The sequence below is a fragment of the Pinus tabuliformis genome, chromosome 8 (genome assembly GCF_031772625.1).
Source record: "Pinus tabuliformis cultivar Carrire ecotype Pingquan chromosome 8, CPIR1, whole genome shotgun sequence".
NCBI classification, from domain to species: Eukaryota; Viridiplantae; Streptophyta; class Pinopsida; order Pinales; family Pinaceae; genus Pinus; species Pinus tabuliformis.
Window position 1 is genome coordinate 1,000,432,424 of NC_142294.1, and position 6,000 is coordinate 1,000,438,423.

The following is a 6,000-nucleotide window of genomic DNA, read 5'->3' on the forward strand; positions in this document are numbered from 1 at the left end:
CTTAGGTTGCAGAAATCTTGTTCTACAACCTCTTATAATCACTTCGGGTGAGACTGCAATCTTCTTGCATGTCGTTGCCGAGAGGGCTAGTGGTTGAGGGTTTCATTGGTGTGCATCATACTTTGAACCTGGGTCCATCCCACCTAAGCCAACAAATGGTTTACTTGCTAGAATTGGGATCTGTTTGAGGGATATGTTTTGGCATTCATCCAAGAAAGAGATACAGAGTGGGTAGAAAAGAAGGAACGAGAATTTGTAGATTAGGAGAACTGAAACCCTAAATTGTCATCTCAAAGGTGTTTGGAGAAGTATATCTTCAAATATCAGTAAAAAATCTTCTTTGGTTCATTTCACATTGAGTTGTACAAGTGGATTTCAATATTGAAAAAAAGAAAGAATTATTTTAAAGGAGACAAACCTAAGCATTAGAATCCATAATTGATACAACACCTAAAGAAAATTGATAACAGAATTTCAAGAGCCGTTGATTTCTGGGTTGATATCATTTCGGGAATATTTATTACTGAATTCGTAGTAGACACAATGGTGTCCTGCAATGAAGCTAAATAAAAAAATTTCAAGGGACCGCGAGGTAAGTACTTGATATCTTTGAAATTCTCGATTAAAATGATTTTGTGTGAAAAGGGAATTCTTTGAATGTAGTTAGATTAGTAGATTATGTTTGGAAAAAGATCTAAAGAAGAGACTGGAACAACGTGAAGTGGAAAAAGGTATAAAGTAGACACTAAGAAGAGATCTCGCGACCAAGATCTGAAGATTTTCATAGAAACTGACTATAGCCCTTTGTTGAGTGAATCCAAAGGTGAAGGAAACCCCCCTGAGAATCCCGAAGGAACTCCACAATATTCACCCTTTCAGCTTGAAAGTGCGTCAAAGCCTAAATCTAGCTAGAGTCAAACAAATTTTGGTTTTCCCCACCCCCCTACCCCCCATCCCCCTCCCCTTACAAATCCCCCTCCCCCTCCCCCTCCCCCCCGAGAAGAACGATGGTCGATGATATTAAGTTTCCAATCTTTAAAGGAACTAGATCAGAGGATCCAGAGCAGTTCTAGTTCTTATGTGAAGCAGTATGGACTGTGAAGCAGGTCCATGATGAAAATGTGAAAATGGCGTAGCTCGCCACAACATTTAGAGATCGAGCATTAAATTGGTATATGAAATATTCAAGCAACCAGATCATGTCTTACGTAGACATTAAATCAACATTGGTAAAATAATTCAAGAAACCAAAATCTAAGTTGTAGTGCATCACAAAACTAAAGGAGATCAAAGAAATATCGATTGAGTCAATGTGGGAATTTGATCAAAGGTAAAAGCTATTTTTGGATCATTGGAGCTTCGATATAACTCCACAACAACACAAGGAATGGTTTATAGCTGCACTGCTGCCACACATCAGATTACCTTTGACACAACAGAAAATAGAGACTCAAGCCAAAGCTTTGGAGTTGGAAATGAAGTTAGGAGCTTCGAAGCTTCGATGATAGGTGATACAAATGTAGGTATGCAACAGATACAGAGTCAGCTAGTGAATTTGACTCTGTAGTTGTAGGATATGAAGAAAGGTAAGAAGATTGTGAAGAGGCGTGGTGTACAAAATGCAAAGAAGAAGGTCACTCTAAAGAGAAATGTCCTATTTTCAGAAATTACATAGCTAGTGGAGCACCTAATCCTTTGAATGATGGATCTAGTTTATGGTGCGAGATATGTAGAACTAGAGGTGAAAATCGCTTTGAATATTTCTATTTGTTACAAAAATATGTGCAGACTGTGAAGAACTTATTTTGCAAGTTCTGTAAATTGGTGGGGCATGATGAAAATAATTGTCGAGCCTATGAATTGATGATGGATCGTGGTGTTGATACATATAGAATGCAAGTTGAAGAACAAGGACATGAAGGAAGTGGACAATGCAGTGGTTGAGGTGGCTATGCGGGAAGAGGTCGAGGTGGCGGAGCTGGTTGATGTCGAGGTCAGATTATTCGTTATAACTGTAGCCAAGCAGGTTACTTCATAAGATATTGTCAGAATCCAACTACAACCTGTAAGAATTATAAATCATTTGATCATGTCATTGAAGAGTGTCTAGTAATTATAGCGAAAATGCAAGAAAATAAGGATCCACAACCGACCTAGAAAATTCAAATGATGATTGCAGAACCAAGGACAAATGGACCTCGCATCAATATTGTAACAAGGAGTGGAACTACAAAGGGAAATGACAAAGCAGATGGAAAGAAGGTAGTTGAAGATACACGGGTTATAAATACCATAGAGAAATCACTGATGTTCAATATTCATAAGGAAAAACAAGTTTTCATGGAAGTGAAGCAAATATTTATGGGTGCAGAAGCTTCGACATCTAGCATGTAGACAAAGCAAAATAATAATAGTGACGTAATAGCAGCTGTGACACAGGATATGGATCTATGAATTTTTAAATATTTCTTACAAAATTGTATGAAGTTGTCGAGAAATTAGAAAGTTTCAGAAGGACTATAGGAATTGATAGACTCCTGCACATCTAAGGAAGTACTGCAGAGTGAAATGCACGAAGTAAATAATTTATATAAAAAAAAGAGAACTAGAATGGAAATGAGGCTTAGTGCACAAATAGGAGAATATGATATGGACCAAGTTATTTTAGGTCTGAGATCCGAAACTAATGTTCTGAAAAAGAAAACATGGGAACTAATGGGTAAACCAAAGTTGCAATGGCCACCTATTCAACTAAGAATGGCGAATTAACAGAAGATTGTTCCTCTAGGAAGATTGTCATCCATTACAGTGGACATTGAAGGAGTGTGCACTACTACAAATTTTGAGGTAATATAAATTGTAGATGACAGAACCCCTATCTTATATTACTTTGATTGGATTGTGAATTTTTTAACATGGCTATAATCAACTTGAAGAAGAGGCAAATGATATTTGAAAGCAATAATATGAGAGTCATTGTTCCATTAGATCCATCAGAAGGAGTGAGGTATACTGAACTTGTTAAAGAAGAGTATAACACAGTTGATATAGATAACATCTATCAAGTGACAGCCAAAGAAGAAGAATGGATCAACCCTACTGTAGATGGAAAGTTGAGTTGGGAGCATAACAACTCCTGTGCTTCATATTCAAAAGAAGAATTAGAAAATTGGAAAAATAGGTTACATGAAGTGTCTACAAGATGATGTGCAAGAATGACTAAATCACTTCGTTGTATAACCTCTGAGGTATGTAATTTACCTTACTATGATGGTTTGGGTGATATAAATAATTTTCTTGAAGAATATGAAGAACATGTACCAGAATTTCAAAGATTATTAGCCCTAGATATATCCCTAAGAGATACTCCTACTAGATGGTGGGGTACACATAAGAAGAATATAGGAACTTGGCAAGAATGTCGAAGGTTGATATGGGTAAGGTTTGGTCAGGTAGACATAGAATTGATAGATAAATATGATGGTCAAATTGATCCTAGAAAGCACATCGAGCTTTGTATGATAGCATGGAAAGAGATTCCATGACAAGAATGGATGCATGGGTTCATCCATACTTTGGAGAAAATTCCTCAAAATTGGTATTTAGAAACAAAACTTTGACATGGTACTGCGAGCTGGGAAGAGATGGTTGATGGGTTTATTTTGACATTTAGCTTTGAATGTAATTGTCCATACATAGATTCAGCCCTTCATATAGTTAAAAAGAAGATTTTTGAGAATGAAATTCCACTCACTTGGTAGCCTAATTGGGTTGCGTAGCTACAGAATGTACTAGAATGCTACAACATCGCTACAGAAGAAGATGAAGACCTTCGCAAGATTGAAATAAAATAATCTGAAGGTTACCGCGAAGTAAGTGGACCTAAGATAGAAATTCCTGATATAAAAAAATCCACTAAAAACAAAGAAGGTGAATATAGGATCAAAAGATGAGCCGAAGTTTGCAATCATAGGATATTATTGGGATGAAGAGTTAGGAATGTAACATATATTTTGCATGAATATCACGAGTTATTCCCCACTAAGTTCTTAGATATGAAAGACATAGTAGGAGACTTGGGAGTTATGACTATTCCTTTGAAGCTTGATGTGAGGCCAGTTAAGAAAAGGCCTTATAGACTGAATCCAAATATAAAGAAAAAGTGAAGAAAGAACTTGAGAAAATGATAGCAGCTGGAATCATTGAACCTATGGAAGAATCGAATTGGGTAAATCCTATGGTAGTACAAGAAAAGAAAATATAGGGTGAAATCAGGATTTGTGTTGATTTAAGGAAGTTAAATGATGCATGTTTACATGATCCATTCCCTACTCCTTTCATTGATGAAGTATTGGACAATGTAGGAGGTCAAGAAGCTTATTCATTACAGACAGATTTTCGGGATACCATCAGATTATAATTGCACTAGAAGATCGACATAAGACCACCTTCGCTATAGAATGGGGATCATATCAGTATACAATGATGCCTTTTGGGTTGAAGAATGCCCCTACCATATTTTCAAGAGTAGTGGTCGCAGCTTTCAAAGAGTATATTCACAAGTTTTTGGAAGTATACTTTGATGATTGGACAATGTTTGGGTTATTAAAGAAACATGTTGCGAGCTTAAGGCTGATGCTCGACACATGCAGGCAGTATCATATTTCTCTGAATATCAAGAAGTGTATATTCTGTGTACCTTTTGGTATATTGCTAGGACACATTGTTTGCAAGCAAGGATTGATGGTGGATCCTACGAAGATTGCTATTATTGTGAATTTACCTCCACCAAAGACAGTGAGGTAGCTTCGCACCACACTGGGACATACAAGATATTACAGAAAATTTATCAAAGGATATGCGTAGATCACTGCATCGATGGAAAAATTGTTGAAGAAAGATGTAACATTCCTATGGAATGAAGAGTGTCAAAATAGCCTCGACACACTGCGCCTATTTTGGTTTTCCCATAGTTGAATAAGAAACTTCATGATCATGTGGATGCTTCATGCATAGCTTTAGGAGTGATATTGGCACAACCTGGTGCAGGAGAAATAGATCACCCCATAGCTTTTGCAAGTAGGAAACTATCTAAAGTAGAAAAGAACTATACAACTATAGAAAGGGAAGGTCTAGCTATGGTATATGCATTACAGAAGTTTAGACATTATTTGTTGGGATCACATTTCAAGATGTTCACAGATCACTCTACACTAAAATATTTGGTAAACAAACCTACTTTAGGAGGAAAAATTTGCACATGGCTATTAATATTTCAAGAACATGACTTTGAAGTTATTATTAAGTCAGGAAGACAAATGTTGGACTTGATCATTTATTGATGATAGAAACAAGAGAAGAACCAACAAATATAGAGGATAATCTTCCTGATGCGCAACTATTTTCGATCAGAGTAGCAGATGAGCACTTCACTGATATTATTCAGTTCTTAACCACATGAATGGCCCCTTCATAATACACTACGTGGAAGAAGAAATAGCTTGTGGTTAAGGAAGTAGATTGTTCACTGATAGCAGGGCATTTGTATAAATCGGGACCATATGAAATATTGCACAGGCATGTTCTTGAGCATGAAAGATAGATAATTTTGACAAAAGCTCATAGTGGCGTAACTGTTGAAAATTATATAGGGAAAGCCATTGCGAAGAAAATTTTAAGAGCAAGACTACGGTGGCCTACATTACACAAAGATACAAAGGAATACTATCGAGCTTATGATATATGCCAAAGAATAGGAAAAATTCAAGAAGAGTTGAAATGCCACTAGTACCACAAGTAACATTGCAGACTTTTGACAAATGAGCTATTGATTTTGTGGGACCAATCAATCCACCAGGGAAAAATACTAGTGTGAGGTATATAATCGTTGCGACTGATTATCTGATTAGGTGGGCTGAAGCATAGCCTGTGAAGGATTGCAGCACAAAAACTGCTGCGAAGTTCATATTTGAGTATATTTTTTCTAGATTTGGGTGTCCA